Source organism: Lepeophtheirus salmonis, chromosome 14, assembly GCF_016086655.4.
Source record: "Lepeophtheirus salmonis chromosome 14, UVic_Lsal_1.4, whole genome shotgun sequence".
Lineage (NCBI taxonomy): Eukaryota > Metazoa > Arthropoda > Copepoda > Siphonostomatoida > Caligidae > Lepeophtheirus > Lepeophtheirus salmonis.
Genome location: NC_052144.2, coordinates 17,560,608 through 17,586,289, shown reverse-complemented (window position 1 = coordinate 17,586,289; position 25,682 = coordinate 17,560,608). Strand labels below are relative to the sequence as shown.

At 29.3% G+C, this 25,682-nt stretch overlaps 1 long non-coding RNA gene across 1 annotated transcript; it reads right to left on the bottom strand.

Moving 5' to 3' along the window:
• Positions 1-17,273: 17,273 nt before the first annotated feature.
• Positions 17,274-22,861, bottom strand: LOC139907242 (uncharacterized). Its single transcript, XR_011783688.1, has 2 exons — positions 22,325-22,861; positions 17,274-17,789 (listed from the first exon to the last, which is right to left on the bottom strand). It is a non-coding gene; the product is annotated as an uncharacterized lncRNA (long non-coding RNA).
• Between the last annotated feature and the right edge of the window lie 2,821 nt (positions 22,862-25,682).

Genomic DNA, 25,682 nt, shown 5'->3' with positions numbered 1-25,682 from the left:
TTCTAATAATTGCATCTAATTCGGTGACCTCCTCATACTTAGTCTTCAAAAAACCAATTAAACTTAAAACTTTGACACATATATTTATTCATTCTACTACCACCAAATAAATTATTTCATCGATTAAAACCTTATTGCTACAATTCTACATTTGAAATTTCAAGTCTCTTAAAATTATTATACTAAATACAATAACTGGACAACCGAAAATGTATGAACACAAGTGATTTATCATTAATAATGTAATATAGCTGTTAAGATCAAAAGATAATTAATTATCTTCTCAAAAAGAGAGTTATCATTTCACTAATTTTGTATGTTGTGCAAAATACTTGAATCTGATTTTGTCTTGTACAGAAATTGAACTTAATCTTTCATCCAATCTACTCTTATTTTTTTATTGGTACACAATTGATAACAAATTTTTGTTTGAGCTCCGACAAATTTGAAATATCCTCTTCCCATAAAATTTTTGGAACCTTAATTATATTTCATCACTTTTCCGTTTACGCCTCACCTCAACCACTGGCATTATACTAGTCCTTTGTTTAATTATCACTTATCTTTCTAACCGTAAAGATGTTAAAGTACTCGTTCCTAAGATAAGTCTTTTTCGTTCGCTATTTGTCCATTTATTTTCTGTTTTAAAATGAAGAGAGCAAACAACTTTTTTAGAACTATCAAGGGATTTACCGTATAAATAAACAATAGTAATTGTATATCAACCCTCATCAGATATAACTGAAATAAATATATATTATTTTTTACCAGGTATCTAATTTATTGGAATAGCTGATTTCAATTTATTAAGAATTTCCATATTTGATGTTGGAAATTTTGGGAAAGAAGTTCTTATTACATTATCATTGAGCTTTCGACCAGATATTTTAACAGAGTGACAACAAGAAACGACGCTATTTGAAGGCATATTTCACGTCTAGGAAGAATAGCCCCTTTATATGCAAAATAATATTTATTTATAACTATTTGACAATAAAAGAATACATTTATTTAATCAAAAGAATAATAATTTTAATATATAGGCTGTGTAATTTAAACAATGAATAGTTTATCCAGATGTTAAATAATCCATGGTTGACGCAAGTGTTTTTGTGGGGAAAAAATAAATAAAATTCCTTCAACAAAGTCTCCTTGTAACTTCTCCCAGCGAAGATACACACGGGATGGGTTACAGAAACGGGAGAATCCTTAAGAGAAGTGTGTAGAGATACAAGAAGACTAAGTTGAAGGAGAAAAAAAATCAGATTTTTTCCACACAAAACCCTCAGGAGTGCTGCCATCCTCACGTTGAGGTCAGAAATTTTTCAGACCAACCTTGAATATATGTTTATTAGTCTATTCAAAACGCTCATGTATTTAGTAGTACTGGTTTTTCTATTAATTATTTATTAAAAAAACCTATTGTCTCGAGTCAAAGTGTCCTTGTCCAAGTCACTCCATGGTAGGCGATATTATCTTTAAAATTTGTGCGAGGGGTAGGAATTAGAGTTAATAAATCTGAAGGGACGATTTAACCCCACCAATTCACCCTTGCGAAGTTTTGATTCATTTCAACAATTTAGCAAGTCGAGTCACAAAACATCCAAATCGTGCTCGGTTCTCCATCCCTAGTATAAAATAACTTCAAATTACTCCTAATTACTTTATATCCAACAAAAAACAAAAAAATCAAAATAATATGCTTAATTTGTATTCCTATTAATAAATTGGCCATCTTGAAATCTTCAAGATTGGAGCGTCAGACATTTATTTATCTTCTTCTAATAATGTATGTAGTGTCCTTGACCAAAATATGTGCATACCTACATCCGTACATCTAACATTTGGAACGTAGAAAAATACATTTTTGCGGATGCATAGAGTGCTTTTGTTATCAGTTCTTCTTTGGATTTTCTAGAGTGAAAAAATAAGACCGTTTTTGATCCTTTGCAACAAAAAGTGAAGGATATGAAGGTAAGGTAACTTGGATTAGCACATGACTTTGGTTTTTATTTGCATTGTGTAATATGACTCTATAAAGTTAAATAAATACTTGTTTATTCAATCTTGCTTTAGTAATTTTTTAATTTAATTTTTTTTTTTGGGGGGAGGGGGCGAATATTAGTGTTTCTGATAAATTGTTGAAAAAAATAAGATGTAGGATGGTATCTTGTTACATTGGTTTTGGGGTCATAATAATAGTTTCTTCAGCGTTTGAAATATATATAGAGGGGGGGGGGGGTTTAGTGCAACAATTTTACTGGTTATCTTGTATTTACTATTTTGGCTTATTCGGTGTACGAAAAAAAACGTGAAAATCTCGATTAGTTAGGGTGAGTAAAATTCCAATTTGCTAATATAATTAGTTATTTGACTAATTCTAACTATGTACATATCTATATATTAAATGCAATTGTGTATGTGATTTTGTCTGGGAAACACAGCAAAACAAATGAAATTATTTTCCTAAAAGTTTTCATGTAGGTTTTTAAGGCTCAAGGTATGGTTGTGATTATGCTTTCTGGCCATCCTAGTATTTATATATAATTTTAAAAATAAAAAATTTGACAAGCAAACAATTAGTCCATATATAATACAAAATTAAGAATGGAACATCTAAAGAATTATTCTCCCTGTATTAATTCATTTATCTACATAAGGTTTAGAGAAGAAAAAATTAAGAGAAAATAAGACAAAAGAAAAATTTTCTTCACTTAATCTTTAAAAAAAGCAGAATAATTTTATTTTCTTAATGTACCGGGCAACCCCGGACAAACATACTCTAGTTTCCATGATATACAAGTCAAGTAGGGTTCTTCAGAATTTTCGACTTTAATTTTTTGATCATATTTTTAACCTAAATAGTAGTAGATTTAATCTTATTCACCTTGAATGAATAAAAAAGGCAGACTTTGTGGATAGGCTCATGTGAATCATATACCCTACGGTTTTTACTACTACAACAATAATTAATTTTTATTATTGGCAATTCTATTTAATTAATTTTTTAAAGATGAATTTGTTTTAAATAAAATTAAATATTGTTAGGTTTGGAATATATAGAGATTTTCAATTTTCATGTTGCATCAGCATTATTAATTTGGTCCATTTTGGGGCCCTAACCTCCAAATTTGTATCAACACTTTTTTCAACAATATTAAAAAAATAATGAAGCCTAAAACCTTATCGTTTAACAAAAATATAAACTTATAATGCCTAATTTTAGAATATATCAGACTCTACATAATATCGACATATTAAAAAATATATTATTATATTGTTATATAAACTTATTTTCATAGTGTAGACAATAAATCAACTGTTACGATAGGAAAACTATGATTTTTTCTGTAATTTTCTGCTGTTAAGTCTATTTTTTATAAAAATTTGTCCATTTATATAGTAAAGTTACCAACTATGAGCCTCCAAGATGGAGTTACCTTATGAATAATTCGTGACGTCTTTAAAAAGGTTTATAATTATATAAAGTGTAGTCCTTATAGAGGCAGAAAATGACATAATTAGACAATTATCAGTTAATTTCGGGTCTTTTAATCTCTCACTCACTCCTCTTTGTGAAAGAAAGGTTGAAAAATCTAATGCTTACATCATGTCATGAAGTTTTCCATTTCTTAAGCAAAACTGTTCAAATTGACTTTTCTTGAGCATCTAATATAAAATATCAGCCTTGTAAGCGCTTTGTTCAAAATATTTTCCTTCAGCCATTATTCCTTTTCCGTTCGGCGTTCCAATCATAAGGCAATACCACATACCTACACTGTACGACAGCAAATCACAACTTCTACATTGCTAGTGTCAGGGAGTCCTCATTTGAGAACAAGTTTTCACAATTTTTTAACAGAATAATGTAAGGAATATTTGCGTTCAAATGAGCTACGATTTATTGAAATCGGTTCTTTCATTGTTGAGATGGAGGATAAAAGGCAAGGTATAGCCGAATTTATTCGTACACAGCACAGAAACAAGAAAAGAAAACTGGACTAGTTAAGATGCTCCAAGAACGGCCACTACCTCACCTTCGCGGTTGATGAGATTCTGCCGGTCAACAAGACTAAGTAAGTTATCAGCCTCCGCGATGATGCTGGGAATCCTGGGATCAGACAGGAAGAGGATGCCCCCGTATTGGTTCTTGATAGGCCTGAAAATCGGGGCCAAGGAGTACCTGGACGTCTTCAAGGAGGTGTTTTGCCCTGGGTGAAGACTAACTACCCAGAGGGAAATTATGTGTTCAAGCAGACCAGGACTATGCAGAAATGGCCAAACAATATTTTTTCCATTTTCTTGAAATACGATTTGTGGCCTCCCTCCTCGCCCAACATGAATCCTTAGGACCATGTTCAATAAGAGCCTTCAAGAAGTTCTCCTGTCGCCACTGCCACAAAATAGATCTCTTGAGTGTTCGTCTTTACTTTATCAGCCCTTTGAATCCTATTTAAAAAGTTAAAAAAAATACAAGCTTTGATTTCTTGAATTTTTGTAAGTACTATTGGAACAGAATACTAAAATCTCATTTTTAGCGTTAAACGTTAAAAAAAATCTGTTCTATTCAGCTTTCCCTTCAATTTTGCGTTCCATTCGCAAGCCTCTAAAATTTGATGAATTTTATCACATATGTATACATTTAAGAAATATTAATTCCTTTGAATTCTATTACGTTAAAACCAAATTCATATTTATCCCTGATTTTCTAATCTAAGCACAGCAGATTAATGAATTTTAATTTCAAATCAAATTTTAATTTGATAATGCAGTTTTTAAAATGGTTAAACAGTAAATCATTTAAATTTTGTATAATTTTTTGAAATATTCCATCCATTTCGCTTTTCTAAACATAAATTCAAATGCTAATATATATATATCAATAACAAACATCAGGGGCGTCCGCAGAGTATATGCTGGAGGGGCTGTAGCTCCCACAAAAAAAAAAAGATATTAAGGAAACTTTGCTTTCTACTAGAATTTTTTTTTTGGTCAGGATGAAAACATTTGACGGATAATAGGGGTAATTTTTTTTAAAGATTTATTTTCAAAAAATTTAATATGTAATTGATTTTTTATTTCCAAACAATTTAATTCTTTGTGAATAGCTGTTGATTTTTGATTAAAAAAAAAAAAAAAGAAAATAGGCTAAATCAATAAGTTGATACAAATTTCTATATATAAAAATAAATTTAAAAATAACATCTGGATATCATGATATATGTATAAAATATTCATATTATATAAAGAAAAAAGTAATAGTCAAATTGAGAGAGAGTAGGAGTCAATATTATGTAATTCAAAAAGACTTTGAAATTTACAATAAATTATTCAAATAATCAATATTTTCTTTTATTGCACAAGGAATCAGAGGGCTCCGATAAGATAGTAGTTAGATTTTCATAAACTGTATGTAAAGAAAGTTTTGATAGATGTTCGGATGTTCCCATTGTCTTTACTTAGTAGCTAGAAACGAATAATTCTTAAATGAAAACTATTTCAACTTTCATGAGAAGAAATACTGGTCACATTCCTCAAAGCTCCTCGAAATAACTTTTTTTTTTTGCAAAGAACTCTATTTAAGTAGGGGGGGTATTTTTCATTTGGAAGAAAAATTGGAAGCTTTTTATTTACTATTTTGTGGGCTTAATTTAATTATTTGTTACAATTCATTTTTCATAATGGTGATATCAAATGTGTAGTGCAGTGTATTGTAAAAATAGATCAGCTACATATGTATATAAAGTATCCAGGCTTTCCGTTCATGAAAATGTTTACCTTTCCAAAATACATAAATATAAGGAAGCTGTGGATTAATGCCATCAAACCTGCGGAATGGAGTTATTGAATTATATAGTCTTGACTCATATTTCTTATCAATTTGACTTTTTTTTTTTGTCGTCATATAATGTAAAAATTTAATAAATAAATATTTTTTTTATTAAGTTAGAATTTCAATAATTGATTTTAGAATACATAGGTTTAAATTAATTTAAAATGAGTTAATTTAAGTTTATTCGATCACTTATTTGAATGTTAGCAAAGGTTAGGGAGTTATTATTATTTTTTGTTATATTTGTACTTAAGTGCCTTTAAGTCCAATAATTTAGAACTTATCCTTAAGTATTCATAAAACGCGAGTATTCATACTTAGTTAAAAAAGTAGTACTTATGAATATTTAAGTACTTTCCAGAGAAAATTATAAAAAATACTTTACTTAATTGGTTTTAAAATGTTAATAAATATTTTCATGAATTTTAATATAATTTACTTTTAAGTAAGAACTTATTTATTACCCTTTGAGATTTGTGTCTGCTCTATCAACAACAGTGTCTTTTAGTAAATACCAAGTTTAATGGAAACACAAGGTTAGACCATCATGTAATCGAGATTGCTATAATTTTCAATCTTATGTATCGTACCGACTGCTGAGAAAGACTGACATATTTTTACACAACACGGAGCCACTCAGAGTCTATGAAGTCACTATTGCTAGAATTTTTAATTTAATGCATCGTCACTATTGCTACATTTTTAATTTAATGCATCGTACCGACTGTATGGCAAGAAAAACATATTTTGACAAAACACGCAACCTTTCATCTACTATGATGTCAATATTAAAAGCGTGGTGGAAGTCAAACATCAGTCGTACATGCGTTATGGTGTAACCTTGTATTTCTATTAACCTTGGTAAATACTAAATATGCTACATCTTCGATTGTTGATTATTAAATTGTAGGAATATATTGTGTAAAAAACTGGAAGGGCAACACATCTGCCAAATGAAAGGAGGGAGCAACAGAAAAGAAGAAAAAAATTATGAACCATAATGAAACATTGAAGTGTTGCAATTTATGTATTAAAATTTCTAAAAATTTCATTATTACGTTTTAAATAGTTCTCCTACAAACATTTGTTTTAATCATTGTTCAGTTATTTATAACATTATTAATAAAAGATGAAGTAAAAAGTACTCATTTTAATTTAAAATACTTATTTTACGCATATAAAATTTCAATTTTTAATGAAATTATTCTAATTATTGTCCTCTGAATATAACTGCCTTGCAATGTGTCTTTCTCACATATTCCCAGTGAAACTTTAGGTTATTGACTCTCCCTGCACGAAAGAGTCAGATCTTAGAATAAGTTGATGCTAACTCCTTGATAAATACAAAAAATGTGATTGTTTGTCAGATTTCCATTAAACATGTGTTCATTTATAGCATTAAAAACCTAATTATGTTCTTTTATTCATTCTTTTTAATACGTGGCTGGTAATTGAAATAATTTGAATAATTTGAATTTATGAAGTTGTGCAACTTAAAAGATAAAAGAATCATAATTTAAAAAAGACATATAAAAAGTTTATGAAACCCTTACCACTCATGAAATGACTTAAGATAAAATGAACTTTTACCAAACTATATCTATCTATGTACATAAATATTCTCTAAAATAACTTAGAAACTAAAAAAAACTAAACTATTTTAATAAAAACTTTCATCATTTTCATTCCAAATACAAGTTCAAAAAATAATATAAAACGAGTTGAAGTTTAATAGTCCTATGAGTTTTTTTTTTTAACTTTATACTTTTTTCAAGTTTAATAGGAAATTTTCGTTCTGGTGATATACTATGAATCTTATTTTTCTTAAAATAATAAATATTTAAAAAAAAAGAAAAATAGAAGTGTTTTTTGTATATTTCATTAAACAATGTATAAGTTATTAATGTATATGAAGTACGGTAGATTTGAAGCTTCCTAAACAGTGCACAATTTCTTATCAAAAATCATATCCATGTTGTTCAGTGTAGTTACATGCATATTCTACCACATAGCAAATAAACCTAACTAACTGATGGTTAACCCATTATGGCATTCTATCCAACTATTAGAGTGCTCCATAGAGTCGGAGAAGGCAAAACTTTTTAGTAAATGAACCACCTTAAGGAAATTGTCATTTTGAAAGGGCCGTATTATAGAAAAACATATGTTTTAAAGCAATATTAATTACAATATTTAATATATAAAACGGCCAAATAGAATATATATTTTAAAGCACGCAACCTTTCGTAAAAAAAGACACAAAGTCATCCATTAGTTAGACAAATAAGTCTATCACACCAACTGATAATATCTTACGTACTCCAAGTATGGCATTGTCATATTATTTCTCTAATTTGTTGATGATGTGCTCATTGTAGTACATTTTTCCTTTCTACTTAAACTATGTCTCTGTATGACGTAGTGGGTGCCTTTCTTTCATTCTTAACTTTTATAAAAAACACCCAATAATTAATAAAAATTATTAGAATAATTAGTGATGAAAATCGTGGCATGCTAAAAAAGAAACCGAAAATCAATATTGACAATTTGAAAAATGTTTTAAAGGAGATCAGCAACAGTCTGCTGTAACAAGGGAAAAGAGGGAGAAGGTAATTAATAAGGAAATTAACAAGAATTACTCCGATGTTAATCCACAATTCTTCTCCGAGTATGACAAGGACTTACAACTATTTCTCCACAAAAAATCATCAAGGTCTTTTACGAGCTCACACGAATTAGGTTTTGAATATAATTGACACTATTTAGGAAGTTCATTACTAAGGAATTAAATTATAATAGCAACTAATTAGGAAACAGAAAATTTATTTTGCATATTAGCAATTTAAAAAAAAAAAAAATCACACGGTCTACATCACTAATAATAATAATAATAACACTGTGAAGCAGTATTTTTGCTCGCAGGGTAACCTCCTTATTTAAGCAACAGAAAACGCAAGTGAAAGCTCAGGAAATTTCCATGAAACTTATTTCAATAAATCTTGCCACTGGTCCTTAATGGGTTATTTATTTGGCATGTTTCGCATCGTTGAACGTTCCAAATTGTATGACACATAAGGGTTAGATCGTAACAGTTCTTTTCTTACTTCATCTTAGAGTTTGTTATGTTATCTTCACATTTTTCTAAATAGTCCTGTAAAATGACAAGACAATTGGTGATGCGCTTTATGAATAACAAAAAATTTATAGCTCGATGTTCAAATAATTTGCAGTTAAAATTCAACATTTAAATAATATAATAGACTTATTTATTTTTATTTTTTACGATTGCAGAAAAAATCAGATTTAAAGGTCAATATTTCCTTTATTTATTCGACAGCGACGGGATAATTTGAATTTTTGACAGAAATTAATACTTCATTTTCTCCGACTCTTAAATTCTATAGTATGATTTTTCGAATTGAAATATCACATAGATTATGTATGTTAAAGAAGTTGTAGGGGACGCTCATTTCGTTCTATTTGGGTGAGAACGGGAATGAATAATTTATTAGGTATATATTTCTGTCATTTTTAAAAGTATTTTATTTCTTTAAACTTTCCCATACATCAATTTTTCAACTTTTGTTTGATGATATTTCATGAATCTGACATGATCTATCTACGTGATATTGAATGTCACAAAATCATAATTTAGAATTAAATTAAGACGTAATTTCTATCAAAAATTTCAGATTACTCCGTCCCTGTTGAAAAAATATAGAAAATATTGGCATCGCTGAAATAAGAAGAAAAGGTTACATCAAAATAACGTTTCTAATTACTTTCAAATCGGATTTTTTAAAAATCCTTTAACATAGACGTCAGCTTCATGAAATATCGAAAAATGATAGTTGAAACATTAAAGTACGTGAGAAAATTAAGAAGAATATAATACTTTAAAAAATGAAAGAAATTGATACCTAATATTATATCAAAGTTGAAATTTATAGAAAAACTTCCCTTCTCTTCAAGACAAAAGATATTTGAAGCGTCCTCTATGTTGTTAACATAACTACTTATTTATATTTAATTTAGGAATTTTTCACGCATCCTTTTTAATGCTTATTAATTCAATATTTCATTATAAAATTAAAGTGTCGACTTTAATTGTCTTTTCAGTTCAACTTTTAATTTTCTTATAGAATCTTAAATAAATAAGCATTAAAAAAGGATGCGTGAAATGTTCCGAAATTTAATAAAAATAAGTAAATTAGATTAGTTAATCTGTAATAAATACAAATATTATACATTGAATATGGAATATATTTAAATCGGGGTTAATCTTCTTACCTCTAAAATAATTAGCTACTTGTTACAATTAGTCAAATAATTAGCTACTTATTACAATTAGTCAAATAATTAACTTAAATATATTCAATTCCGGAACATTTTGTCATGCAACCTATTATTGATTATTAATTAAATATCATATAAGAAAATTAAAAGTTTAATTTAAAAAACAAATCAAAATTGACTTTTTGAACAACAAATCTTTAAAAGTTGTAATACAAGGTTTATTCTTATGTTTTAGCAAAAATATAAAATTGGCAAAAATATTAGTTTTCAAATATGATTGTTCATTTTACTTGATTTTTGTATAATTAGACACATTTTGTAGCCACTGTATTCAAGATAAGTTAATAAATAATTGATTTTTCGAATGCTGGAACTTTTTTATCAGTTGTTATTACCTTGCATTTTCATTTATATAGTTATTTCACTTCGAAATATGGGTCTGAATCCTAACTATACTCTAGAATCGTTATTAAAAAAAAAACACATTTTAAGGCTAAAACTTTTACTGTTAAAGTTTTTAATGATCCTTTTCCTTTATTACAGATCCTCAACCCATTCCTATTGGCCATCCTCATCCTAAACTCCATATCTACCAATGCATTTCCATACAAATATATTCAAAGACCACCATCCTACCTTGAGGCTTATCGTACCTACGGATCACCGTCCTATCATCATCATACCCTTACAACACCCTATCCTCTCTCACAAGATCCCTTTTTCAATCTCTTTCAGCTACATTGTAATCAAATCCTCTCCTTGATGCAACCAAAGGATCCATTTGTGCAGATTATACCACATGGTCATAGAGGACCTAAGCCTGATACAAAAACTTAGTTATTGCATACATACATAAATTTATTAAGGGGAGAACAGATCAACAAAATCACAGATGAACCTTTTTTGGATCAACTGGACTATGTAAAAATAATTGAAACAACTAAATTTGACTAATTAATATTTATATCGTATAAAATTAAAGATTTTATTTTGAAATATATTTTTAAAATAAAGGATAATTTAATTTTTGTGGATGTGGAGAAGGAAAGACTAAAAAGCTTGATAAAGCAAGATTAAGTTTAGCCATTTTCAAACTATAGGGATATATATATTTCCATTTAAGTTCCACAATTTTTTGTTCATAAAAAAAACTTTTACACAAATTTTATTAATACTACTAATAATTTTGGGATTGTTTTAAGGTTAAAAAATGACTCTAAATTATAATAATCCCAAATTACAATACTCCCAGATATTTCATAATTCAGATGACTCAAGAAAAGCTGCTGTGATTAGTTTTGGATTCGGCGCTTAAAGGGATTTTTTTTTTTTTTGGATTGAAGTCATTTGTACAAAATATGTTATTTTTTATTGATCAACAGGGGATCAAAAATTCTGCTAAATCTGAGAATTGAAAACCATGATACATTCAAGCTCTTCCACTTTTCAACTTTTCATGACTACAAAGTGTTAGGATGTACCTTTGGTTGTATGCTTCCACTAATATCCTTTAATAGTAGTACGATTTTCACAAGGAAGGTCATGTGTAAATTTAAGGCCACATAAGCTACATATCTACAAAAGTCTATTAAAATAATTTTGGATATTGCATTTTTTCTCTAATTTCTCTTTCGAAATTTTCGATTTTATGATAGCTGATAGCACCCCCCTCGTATTATTTTTTGATGTATCTAGAATTGCAAAGTGCAGACCATCTCATCAATAGACGCCCAGCTCTATCTTACGAGAGACATCAACCTATGAATGAGGAAAACGAAGACACTCAAATTTTATAATTTATGCAATTTTAATGTAACTAGGTTTTAGAATCTGCTGTAGTAGTACAAATACCCTTTGTGTGGTCATCTTTGTTGACTAATATTTGTAAAATTTTATTATGAACATGTTTGTTATTTTTTTATAAGAGAAATAATTTTACAATTCGAATCTTGTTATTTAAATTCCTGTTGTTTTAAAAAAATTTAGAATCCTATAATGTATTCATAGCAGGGGGAGGCAAGGATCATGTGCCCACCCTCTCCTGTCAGTCTGCCACTGTACCTTAGATAAATTTATGTGCCAGATGGTAATTAAAGTAATTTATTATTAATTTACTTAGTAATGCATTGACAACATTTCATATTAATAAATGTAGGAGTTTGACTTGTTGAGATAATATTAATTATTCATCATAGTACCTTGTATTCTTTTTCTTGTCTTTTTCCCTTTTAATTTTCGTATAAAGGAATCCTCCTTTTTACACAATTAAAATAAAGATATTTAAAGCTTAATGTAAATTACACGAAGATACATAATCTCTATTTCAAGTAATATAATCATAAGTATATATCAGTTTTTTTAACTTAGTTTTTTGAATAGTTATTTTAAGCTGTCAACAGTTCCCAACAATGATTGAATAATAATTCTATAGTTGAGAAGAAAAGGCTAACTGCTACCAACTGATTTTGAGACTATTTCGGTTTCTTTTTTGAAAAAAGGTTGCGTGATATGCTAGAGGTAACGATGTGAGGTATATAAATATATACGTATATCAAACTTTCAAATTACTTTATTAAATCATTGATGAACTTATTTTAACCACATAACAATAATAACTATATCATAAAAATGTATCAAGCAAGTGGTTTCATATTTTTTGCCTTTTACATTATATTATTATGTTGAATGCATCTATCATAAAAAATGATTTGTTTTATGTGGTTATACGTTTTAATTTCACATTTTGATGCTATTTATATATTAAAAAATAAATACGTACCATAATCCTACCAAAATACATACTTGACAACATTAATTTATCTTGCATTTTGCATGTATATAACAAAGACTTTTCATTTAATAAAAAAATACCTTTGAAAATTGCTTGTATGAATGGGTTTTTAGAAGCCAAGATAATGAAATTTCCTTTCTTATCATGTCTCTGCATGTTCTATCCTGTATTGTCATTACAAATATACTATCAAAATATTAATTTAGGATCAATAGAACAAGAGTAAATGCTTCTTAATTATTAACTAACTAATGTTTTATGACTGTACAATTGAGATGTAGTTGTAAATTCGAAGCATTTACAAGGAAATAAAAAATTGTGCTGAGCAATCTCAATAAATTTTTTTTTTAACTTTCCAAAGCTGCTATAATTATTCTTTAATGATTGATGAGAGTAGATATAGATATAAAGTAACTCCTAGTGCGTGTATTCAGGAACGATGGGGGAGTAACACTGATGATTTGTTGTGGGAGTGAATGTCTGATATGCTCATCGTATTGTTTTAGCTCGACCGTTTTTGTTTTTTTGGAGTTGGCAAACTGAAGAGTGTCTTTTCTTTTCCTAAGCTGTTTTCATTATTATTTAATTCCTGAGGAATAAACTTCCTTTTCTACTGCATACAAAACTGGATTGACCGTTTTTTGTTTGCTCATAAAAGACAGAAAGAAAGCAAAGATTTGTTGCGGATATTTAATCGTAAGTCCTTGTTGCACATAGCTGATCTAATAAAACGTCATTAATAGCTAAACTTTTCTCCTCTTAAATACTATTTTAATTGCCATGGTTACCATATCATTTTTCGCTTTCTTTTTTTAAACATACAAATAGGTTGGAGTATGTTTTAATGAAACAAAATCGTATTTTTATAATCTTAATAACCCGGTTCAAATCACTTAAAATTATCTATCTACGACTCAACATTTCAAAATATTATTTGCCTAATTCATACCTATTAAAATAAATTATATACGATAGTATCTGTGTAGTGATGTAGAGATTAGTATTTTTTTCTACCCATCCCACCCGTTTATACAAAAAATAAAGTAAGACCAGACCCGCTTTCAAATATTTAATTGTAATTTTTAGATATTTACAAATTTTTAGCACAAGGAAAATATGATTTTGGCCATAATTTTTCCTCCACAAGATTTTGTCGCATGACATCTTCGCCGCCTTTTTATGTTTTTTTAGTATCGGTCCGAACTTTACTGCTGTATATCGATCTGATTAATTATATAGCTAAGATAAGAAGAAAAAAAGGAATAATGATTAAGAAGTTATCGGTAATCTTGTGCTGTTTATATGTTTAATAAGAAGAAGGAGTAAGGAATCACAGATCTGGGATGTTCATGTTGAGTCTATTTCAAAAGGACTCATTGACTCTTGGCACGTTAATGAATTATAGTCGTGGCCTTGGTTGATGCTTTAAGAAATGAAAAAAACTCCATCGATAGAAAGAAAGGAATATTTATTGATGAATCATAGCTCTTTTCCGAAGATGGTGGGTAGCCTCTTATTTCTCTACCGTATCTACTTTTACTATCAACGATATTAAATAGCTCACAAAGGTGTATCTCTTTTCTTTTTATTTAATCTCGTTGATAGTAATAGTACTGATAATAGAAAAAATAAAAAGCCAGCAAAGATGTCATGTGTCAAAATCTCCTCCAGGAAAAATTACCAGCGGAAAAAATATAGACGCAAAAAATGTAGTGGCAAAATGTTTGGGACAAAAAACAGGTCACGCTTTGCTAGATACGACTTGGGATTTGTTTTTATTTACTCCCTGTCAAAACTACATGCAGCTGATCTAACAAAAAGTCATAAAAAGCTAAGCTTCTCTCCCTCAAATATTCTTTAAATTGTCAGGATTACCATTTGATTTGTAGGTTTATTTTAAACAGACAGACAGGTCATATATTAAAGAACTTTGGTTATTTCTCTCTATGTCTTTGCAACACACAGAGGAGGATTTATACTTATTTTCTTCCTCTAATAGAGTGAGACGATAGATGTAACTCGCCTTATGACTACATGAAATATCCTACTTAATTAATTAGGGTATTTCAAAGATACTATGAAAAAAACAATATGAAATGGCTTTTAGTGACTCAATAAATCTTTATTTCCTCTGGTAACTTTATCCGTTGACGTCATATTCTACTAATTTTTCATAACTTTTATTTTTCTTAGCGTACTATTTAAATTTGTCATACCACTTGTTTCTTAATTGTCCACTATATGTCTGCTCTCTAAAAATGGCTCTTATAATACTGCCATCGGCCACATTATAACATATATCTTCCCCTAGGTGAAATACACGTCCTTAATTCCTTACTCTCACGATTCAGTTGTATCTGCAAATATCCAGGTAAGTGTTATTTATTTCTTTTAAGAATCAAGATATAAAATTGTTATTCAAACTAGTGAAATATTAGTCACCGTTCTTGAGTACTGCGAATAGCTAATATTATAATTATTCAAGACAGTTAAGGTTCTTTCCTCCCAAACACACTTCAAAATGTCACAAGTTAACTGTTGCTTGTTTGTTTTCAATTACTAGCAGTGTTTAGAATTTCTTATTTTTTCACTCCAACTTGATTCATTCTATAAATTTTACGTACATGGCATAAATAAATAAACATTTTATTTATACTTAGGTATCTAGAAAAAAAGTTATCCCAATCAATACAAATCAATTCTGATATTTGAGACAAATAATGATTAATAATTAAAATAAATCTATACTTTTTTGAAATCATGCAAAAATATCACTTCAAATGCTCGGCTATTAATTTGAATATTAACTAAATTGTTAAATTAATTAGGCAAGTAAAAACTATTGGGAGAAAAAAACAATAAACTAAATATGTGAAATCGATTCATTTTGAAACTTTCTAAAATTGCAAACCCATCGACTTAGGAACTCTTAGCTCAGAATTTACAACTCTGATCACGTTTCATTAGATCAGCTATAATCAGCTATGACGAGAGAGGAGACGGAAATAAACATGGTATGTATTAATCCCATGTCAATCTTCAATTCTACTCTGATTCCAACAAGGAATTACATTTATGAAAAGAAAATAATTTTTCAGAAAGTACTCCAAAAATACGGGCAACTTACAAAATACACCCAATTTTTATCACTAGTTATTACTATAATAGTATAATTTAAATTGGGGTATTCTATATAAGTCGTATGCACGTCAAACTTTTTCTTTCTATCTCGAAATTGGAGACAACGACAGAGGATAGTTGAAATGCAACTCTCGAAACCTTTCAATAATAAGGAAATAAATTAGGTACACGAAGTGAATAATATTATTGGTTGAAAAAGAGAAGATATATAAAAAACATTTATATTATATATATTAAAAACATTTATATTATATTATATTAATTAATTAAGAACATTGAGTATATCAATAAAAATTTAAATATTTAATAACGAACAAATTTAACAGTTTACAAAAAATATCTGAGTTAAAAAAATAAATTAAGACAAATGAATCAACATGTAACAAAATAGAGCAATCACAAGAATAATAAACAAATAAACTAAAATTTATAGAAAAAAACAGATAAAATCATATATAAAGCAGTCCAAATTTCCAATTCGTTTAATTAACAATCCTTCCGAAAGAAAATGTTTTTGTTTTGATCCAAAGCTATCGAACAAGTCCAATTGGGGAATAATATTTTGGAGACAGAGGTTTTGGAAGCCCACCAGCAAGTAAGCTCTACTAATTTGCAGAGGCTTAAATGGCTCGTGTCAAAGAAACTACACTTCCGAATCGGAAATCTCTTATGGCAAAATTTGATTGCCATTTCGTAATACTTTCCTACATGACCTCTGGCATTCCAAGCAATCCATATTTCTTCTCAACAATCCCCAATTTACCTTCATTCTTTGAAATACAAATTCCAAATGACCAAGTGAATGGGAAATTTCATATTTAAAATGTGCCCGGCAAATATTATTTTTCATAAGGTTTAAACTGGATTGGCATAATCAATTACATTCGATTGATAATGCAAAAGATATCGAAACTTCCACTTCTACATATATAGGTAGATGCAAATATACAATAGGAAATTCCAAAAATGGTCTAATTCCACGTAAAAACTTATTCGAACAATTGTGATCGATAAAATCATAACACAATTCAGTGATACTTAACGAAACTATATATTAAGACTTCATATAGGTAGCAAACAAATAATTAAATTCGAACAGGGGACATAATTATATACTATAAACTAAGCAACAATATGATAAAATTTGATTTTTTCATATCTTTTATATGAGAAAATTAATTTAAATTACATTATTAATAGTAGACGTGTTCATTTTTTAATTATTGTTTATTTACTATTATTGTCTATTTGTTAGTTATAGAAATATACAGTAAAAACTCTTAGGGTTCTATAATCCTACCTGTAATAATAATACTTATTATTAGGTAACAAATAATTAAGTTTCAATAAGGACCATGATTATTTATTAATAAATAATTCAATTATGCTTTGAATTCACTCTTATCCTGGTTCATCGATGTCTAAGAAGAAAAATGCCAGAACAAATTTGCGCACTACATAGTGAAACCTTCCATCTGTTTCCGTGACCCTTCGAAGTGCTAATTATCCGAACAACTCGGAAAAGTCGAGATCCTTCCGCTTTAACTCACTTCTTCTCTTTCTCCGCCAATAATATTCGTCCCTTGATTTGCGTCCCTACGCTTCGCGTACCAAATTTATTTCCTTATTATTGAAAGGTTGCGAAAGTTGCAGTATTCTGTGTCGTTGTCTCCAATTTTGAGATAGATGGAGAAAGTATGACGTGTGGGCCAATTTATACAGGATACCCTTAAATTTTATTGAATGTAAGGAATTTTTTGTTTGATCTATTCCGAAGATTAGGATAATTAATTACAAAATTGGAATTAAGTTATTTATTTATTGTCCCAGTTATTTAACTGAGTATGAAAGGGATTAATAATAAAGTTAATTAATTAATTACAATCTATGTTTGTTCCTCACATTAATTTATATTTAATGAAAAACGTTATTGCTCCATTAAATAGCATTATCTCCACACTTAAAAAATTCTAACGGGGTTCATTGTTGTAACATTTTTTTATTTCCAGACATGACTAGCTTTTTCATAAAGTTTTAACGTCTTGGCTAGGGTCAACTTACAAAAATTATAGAAAACAGTTGAATGGATAATACTTTATATTTTCCTTTATTTCAAAAGGTCAGTCGTGCTAAAACTCTGATAATTTTATATGTGCTCCATAAACTGAGGTCAACTACATTTATGATATTGTAAACATACACAACTTTATTAAAAAGCTCTTATCTATCATAGATATATTATTAATGGTTGTATTATTCATAATTCGATAATACAATAAACAAATTCTGTTGTCATAAACTTAATTAATTTTTGGATGCATATATATATTTGTATAAATTAATGTTGTTCTCTTGAAGGTTATTCATATATATTTTTGATTATGTGATATATAGCATAATTAATAGTGATATAAGAATATATAAATTAGATTGTTAATAAGACAACAGTCATTTCTCCCTATTTGGGTCAGTTTAAGCTTATAAAGATAAATTATATTTCTTAGATATTGATATTGAAAGAGCCCATTGCAATTGAATATTTTGCCATTTTGAGTTATAAAGTGTTCTTGAAATTGCTTATAGTTCATTTATTTATTGATCGATTATTACAATTCAAAGTTAAGTAAAAGCTCTGACTCATATGGGACATTTGTTAAGTTACATATAAAACTAAATAAAAATAAAATAGGGACTCGTTAGGTCGCTAACCTACGCCTATGGTCATAGCGCCTAAATTAGACTTTTTGAAGTTTACCTGTAAAAAATATTTATTAAAACTGCATATTGATACCAATTTGAGCTCTGCACCTAAATATGCTCCAAAGTTATGGTCGATTATGCGCTTTCAATTAACGTTTTGTGTTACCTTGAGATCTCAAAATTTACTGGCCTCTTACTGTAACCATATAGAACCTTTGTATCTAGTTCGATGAACATTGATGTTTAATTTTTGCTGTAATGCTGGTGAATAAAGAATGTATATAAATATTTATGAATTATGTTCAGGATTCACGTCACCTCGATCCAAAATATAAATACCCTTTGTATTATTATATTTGATTGGAGAGATGTATTTTTGTTTCAAATTTTTATAATTTTTTAGAGCATAATTATAACTAAGATACCATGAACTATGCTTTTAATTAAAATTTTATGTCTCTAGCTTATTCTAAAGAAAAAGCCATAACCCTGTCCGAAACGTTGAGTTGTATAAAATTACATTAGACGCGTCTTAGTCAAAAGACGTGATAACAATGAACAGATTTGTTTATTTAGAGCCTGCAAGTACCAATTTTAGGACTTCCGTAACGCGACCCTACTCGAAACAAAAAGTTTAAATAGCGAAGGATGAACGAGTTAGATTTTTGAAGGACCTTAATATTGTGTAATTATGAAATACACAGCCCCACCCGGGGGCTAAAAGTCTAGAATATAAGTAAATATTATTTGAATTCATTATCACCTTACCGAAGTTGAATGGGTTGTTTGTTTTACAGTCACCAGGATTACTAATCCATTTTGATCAAACTTGGTACGAAGATGGTCACAGTAGGAAGCTATTAAATTTTGAAAGAACAAAAGTGAAAGGTAACACAAAACGTATAAAATGTATAATTGATCATAACATTGGAAAAATTGAGATACAAAACTCAATTTGATTTAAGACGGGTAAGATTTAATATGTTTTTCAACTTTTAATTTAATCAATTTTATATATAATTAAAGGAAGCCAATCTAATTATCTAATAATTTAATGAGGGATTTTGCGTTTTTGGAAACCCTTTAAATAATGAGAAAATGTTGTCCTTTATTTAAAATATTGATGTGAGTGATATTTTGAAACAGTCTAATATATATTTTATATGTATTTAACTTGACACATATTTTCCCAATTCTCTTTATCCTTATAATATGAAACTTCTCAGCTTGCCACCTCTCTTGATTATCTCATATAAAAAGGTTAGTTAGCGTTAGAGCAATGTAGGGATATGTCCTATGTGCGACACATAGGGAATTGTGCTAAAGGGGTAACAAAGCGATATAGTCAGCATTTTCGTTACTTAAAACCTTTTTGTGCCCATGTTATTCTAACAATATTGATTATAATGTAAAAATGCATTAACAATAAGAAATTAAGTTAAATTATGTGTTTCATTTTAGAAACTTGCATAATAATATTAATTATGATTGAGTTCTTATAAGTAGTTCCTGTAGGTCTTCTCTCCCACCCCCCTGTTAAGATCCCACTGAGGTGTTTTTATAAATATTTTCGATACGTAGTGAAGATTTACAATTTTCACTTCCTTGGGTACTATGAAGAAGGTTTTGAGATATTGTGTTGCTGAACAGAAATAATGTGGGAACAGGCTCGAAATTCCTGGAAATTAGGCTTTCAAAATACCTCACTTTGGACAACTCTAAAATACATACTCGTATGTATGAATAGGGCTGGGCATATAGGTGAGTTCAAGGAGAGGGTGTATTCTTTCAAAAACCAGCTGATATTATGTTATGATTTCTGAATATGACGTAATTCGGCTCTAGAAATGATAATATTCTACAGGGTGGACAAGGTAAATCCGGAATAACTTTAACGGCTAATTATGAGAATTGTAGAGGTTATGTGATAAAATCCTTGTTACAAGCTGTATGTGTTAGCTGTGGAGTTTAATTAGATATTTTTTTGAGTATTTCGTCGTTTAAGCATGGAAATAGTCTGGAGAATATCCAAATCGAAGCTCGCCGCACAGGACACTCCGCAAAGGAGATAATTTCCTACTTCGAATATCCAAAATTCAACAGCTTATGACGTGATTATGGCCTTTGATGGGGAGAGAAAGACTGAGAGAGTAGCTCATTCAACAAGATCTGATAAAATCCAGACTAAAAGGTGGCTTGAAACGATCAATTGAGGCTCATCCAGACACACCAATTGCTAGGCTGGCCAAGGACTGCAACGTGAGCAAAGGGACCATCAGAAATATCATCAGGATTGCCCTGCATTTCTTATCTAGGGTCAGAACCTCAAAGGATCTTCTAATAGAGTAGAATAAGACAGATAGAATGAGCAAAGGCAAGATCCTTATTAACCAAATGAAGAGCAAAGGTGGCTACGTGTGTGTGTGTTTTTTTTTTTTTTCGGACGATAAATAAAAAAAGTTATTCTGGATGTACCTTGTCCGCTATTATCTATAAATCCAATATTCCTAATATTTGTTTCCATTACAGTTACTATGGCTATAGCTAAACGTATTAAATTTAATTCTTCAACAGGCACATTAAAATCTAGAGTTTTATTACGTTTAATACTTGCATTGACTAACGATTGACTAACCCATTCTTCCTTTAATTGTATAGGGAAATCTGGTTGTATAATTCCCAATCCCATACACGCATGCTGTGATAAAAACATATCCTCCTGAACAATATTCTTCACAAAATAGAAGATCTCTCTATGTTGGCCATTACCATACCTAAATAATAGTTTAACACTATTAATAACCTCCAATCTTGAGCCGTTGACTCCGACTACCTTGGGGCTAGCAGATGTATGCCATATTTTATTTAAAGGTAAATCTAAATCTTTGTAAACTCATAAGTCTGCAATAGAAGCCATTACACCACTATCACATATATAAATTTTATTCCCAATATATTCACCACCATTTACATTAAGAATATCAATTGGAATTTTATTTAGTTCACATCCACAAACTTAATTGATGAGTAATACTAAACTTATGTTGTTCGACTGGTATATTTTCACATAATGACGTTTCTTGCTACACTTTCAGCATTCCATTTATTTAGCAAGACATGGCCATTAGGGAGTATAACAGGAGCCCAAAGTTGAGCTATCACGCATTCTGACCCCTCAAAAGTGCGGATGGTAAATAGATATTCGTTTTAGTTAAAAAAAATCCTGGAAAAAAAATTAACTCCTCCCCCCTTTTATCATGAATGGTTTCTGTATGAAGTAAAAAAATTATGAAATACACTTTTTTTTATAAAGATATTGTATAGATCAGCTTTACCAAAATGGTTAAAATTGTTGAACATCAAGAGAGAAGCAATGGCAACTTCCTACCTATTTTGCACAGAAAAAGAGGATCATATAGTAATCATTAAAGTACTCTAACATGAAAATGTATATAAGGGTGGCGAATTGTTACTTTCATGATTTAAAACTAAAAGTTTAAATTAACAGGAATAAACTTTTTTATTCTTTTTTTAAATGGTTCTAATGGTCATGAATGTCTTACGCTCTTTACTAAAGGGACCGTTGAATTGTTCGAACGTCTTTCCAAATACACATCTACTCGAGATTTGATTTTGACGAGCTCTTCTCCCATTGTTATTATATAATTTTCCTCTATCATATTCTCTTCTGAAGATTCTTCCAAAAGACTAAAAACTTCTTTTGTTTTTCATTATATTTAATAACTACATTTTTCAAAGCTATTAAAGTCCAATTGATTTTTATGAGAGCACGAATTTTCTTCTCCTAATATTTTTTTTAAATTTTCAGATTGCAACTCAAAGGATCTTTTCTAGGCCCCTCGGGATCTTCCCACAATGGATAACATGGCAACCTTCTCTTCAGTTGACATCTTGTCGCTTTCTTAGGAATACACGGGTCTGTCCTCTTTAATGTTCTTCTAAAACTACCAACTGCGCCATATTATAATATTTAAGAGTAAGACTTATGCACCTTGCTCCATCGCCGTCTATATTAAAACTGTACACTTATTACTACTTTACACGATCATCTTGTATGACATATATATATATATATATACATTACACATATTACATCCACCCTGTACATTTCAAATAACACTAAGATTAGAGTTAATATACAAATAGTTTTTTTGGTTTTTTTTTTTGCATTTCACTAATAATATGATTTATTTTGTGATTTGGCAAGGAACGAGTTTCTTAACTCAAAACAGTTACTTATCCATACTTTTTGTGGAGTTGTATGTATAGTATAGTTTAGTCACAGGGAGTAGATTCAAATCCCTGTGAGTACTTGTACATATATTTTTTATTTTTGCATTTGAAGCACAAAATAAGTAGTTATGACCTAAAATGAATATTTTAAAAATGATGAAAGGATTCTAAAATTGATTAGAGTTTTTATAATATCCTAATTTTTTTATTTAGTTCGTTCTCAAAGTGAGTTGGGAGAGAACCGTTTTTACATCTTGAAGAACATTGTTTTTATTGTTTGAATTTGTCTGAAAACAGCTTCTAGTTTTGGGGAACTGGAAGATTAGATTTGTACTTATAACCCGTTTTATAAATTTTTGCATTCATTTTTTTTCTTCTTTTTTGTCAATATCAATGAAAGTGCGCGATTTTTGACATTTGTACAATAGATGTGCCAACAGAGTTGTATAATATATGTCCCACCAATATGTAAAAATTAAAGAAGCCGAAAGTGGTATCCCGACAATTTGAAGAATATTTGCAAGGAGAGGAGCTTAGCTGTCATGACAATTTATTTGATCAGTTGCAAGAAGGCAAAGAGAAAGGAAATAAACATATCTCCAACTCTGTATTTAGCAAGGATATATAGACTAGAATTGCTCCGATGCAGATCTTGAATTATACTCCGAGACCAACAAGGACTTACACTTTTAACTCCCTAACAAAACCACATTGTTGTTCATCATTTTTCCTGAGCTAGTGATTACTTTATACTTAGGTGTTCCCCTCACAAGAATTAAATTATAATGATAGCAGCCATGGAAAATAAAAAAGTCATGTCACTATTACCATATCAAAATAGGCTTTCCCGATTTTTTGGAACTATTTTTAACTCTTACTTTGACTGTTGAATATCTCTTCTGGTAAAATCTTCCCTTTCTAAATGGAGAGAAATACATATAAAGAAGTTTTAAAGATCTTAGAACAAAAATTCCTTGTGTGGATACCGTTGAGTATAATTTATTACTCTAATATTTCAAATTCTACTCACGTAAGGAATAAAAAATACTATTGAGTGCAGTGTATACATATTAAATTAATATGTAGAATTCTACATACATAAAAGGTTTTATTAATCTTGTTTAATAACTTTCTTTGATAACATTATTTGTCAATTTAATGATAAAATCATTTTGTCAAGAAAAATACGGGGAGACAATTATATAATATGTAAATACATTAATAAATTTAGTAATATATTTATACATTTAAAAAAGTATTCATAGAAGGAAATAATAAATGAAGGGGAGATAAATAGTCGATAGTGTCTCCCTTACATTTGCATTAACCATTTAGAACTTGTTCTACTACTGCGATTCAGGCAATACGAAAGAAGTGATTCCTTACAAGGTTAGACCGCAATTCTTTTATGTAGCTTGTTTTTGTTTTATGTGATAGTTCCACCACTTTTTATATCTATTTTTGATTTTGGTTGTATCAGTCTATTGTTAGAAATACACTGTTTACCCCATCAATTATTCGACAAATGATGCGTTTCTATTATAACTTACGTACGAATTCTTTCAAAAACTAGGAGTATCCAAGGTTAATAGAAATACAAGGTTAGACCATCATATAATCCGGCTTGCTATAATTTTCAATCTGATGTATTGTACCGACTACTGGGCAAACAGGCAGATTTTGACAAAATATGCAATCCTTCATAGTCTATGAAGTCACTATTGCTAGAATCTTCAATTTAATGTATTGTAGCGACTGCTAGGCAAGAAAAAACAGATTTTGACAAAACACGGCACCACTTATTTACTATGACGTCAATATTAAAAGTGTTTTTGGAAGTCAAACATCAGTCGTATACGCCTTATATTATAACCTTGGGAGTATCGTACATTTCAAGAAGATTTAAAAAAAAAAAAAAAAAAAAAAAATCACATATCTGACAAAAGCAAATATAACTTTCAAACAGAAATCCCTTATTATAAAGCTTTACTTTACACATTTAAATATAGGATATTGCCATTAAACAATGGATTAATCAATGTTTTTATTTTCTTTCATTCATAAGATGAAGTTGCACTGATTAAGTATAAGTAAACATTTTAGTACTACAATTACTACATCTCACTTAGGAATTGTCTTTGAATTCAATTAAAAAATAAGCTGTTGTCACTATTATTTAATTTCTGAGGAATGAACTTCCTTTTATATCACATACAAAATAAGATTAAACATTTGTGTGGGCTCATAAAAGATGGAGAATAACCCTGAGGATTTAGTGCACAGTTATAATTGTAGGTCTTAGTTGGACTCCGAGTAAAATTGAGGATCAACTTCAGAGTAATTCTTACCAATTTCTCCCCTCCCCAAGTCAGACCCGCAAGTAGCTGATGACGTCATTACTGCCAAGCTGTTTCCCCCAAAATATTGTACAAATTGTCAAGGTTCCCATGTTAATTGTTATTTCCTTTGATTGTTGCCATGCCCAAAATCCTCCCGATTAGGATCACTGAACACCATTTATATTTCCTTCACGAGAAGCGATCGTGAATTGAACTTACGCATATTGAGTTCAAGAGATTAATTTCTCCCGAGCGCCCTGTCCACTGAGCTACAACTTTCAATAAGTATAGGATACTGATCATTAGTACTACTGAAAAAAATATTGGA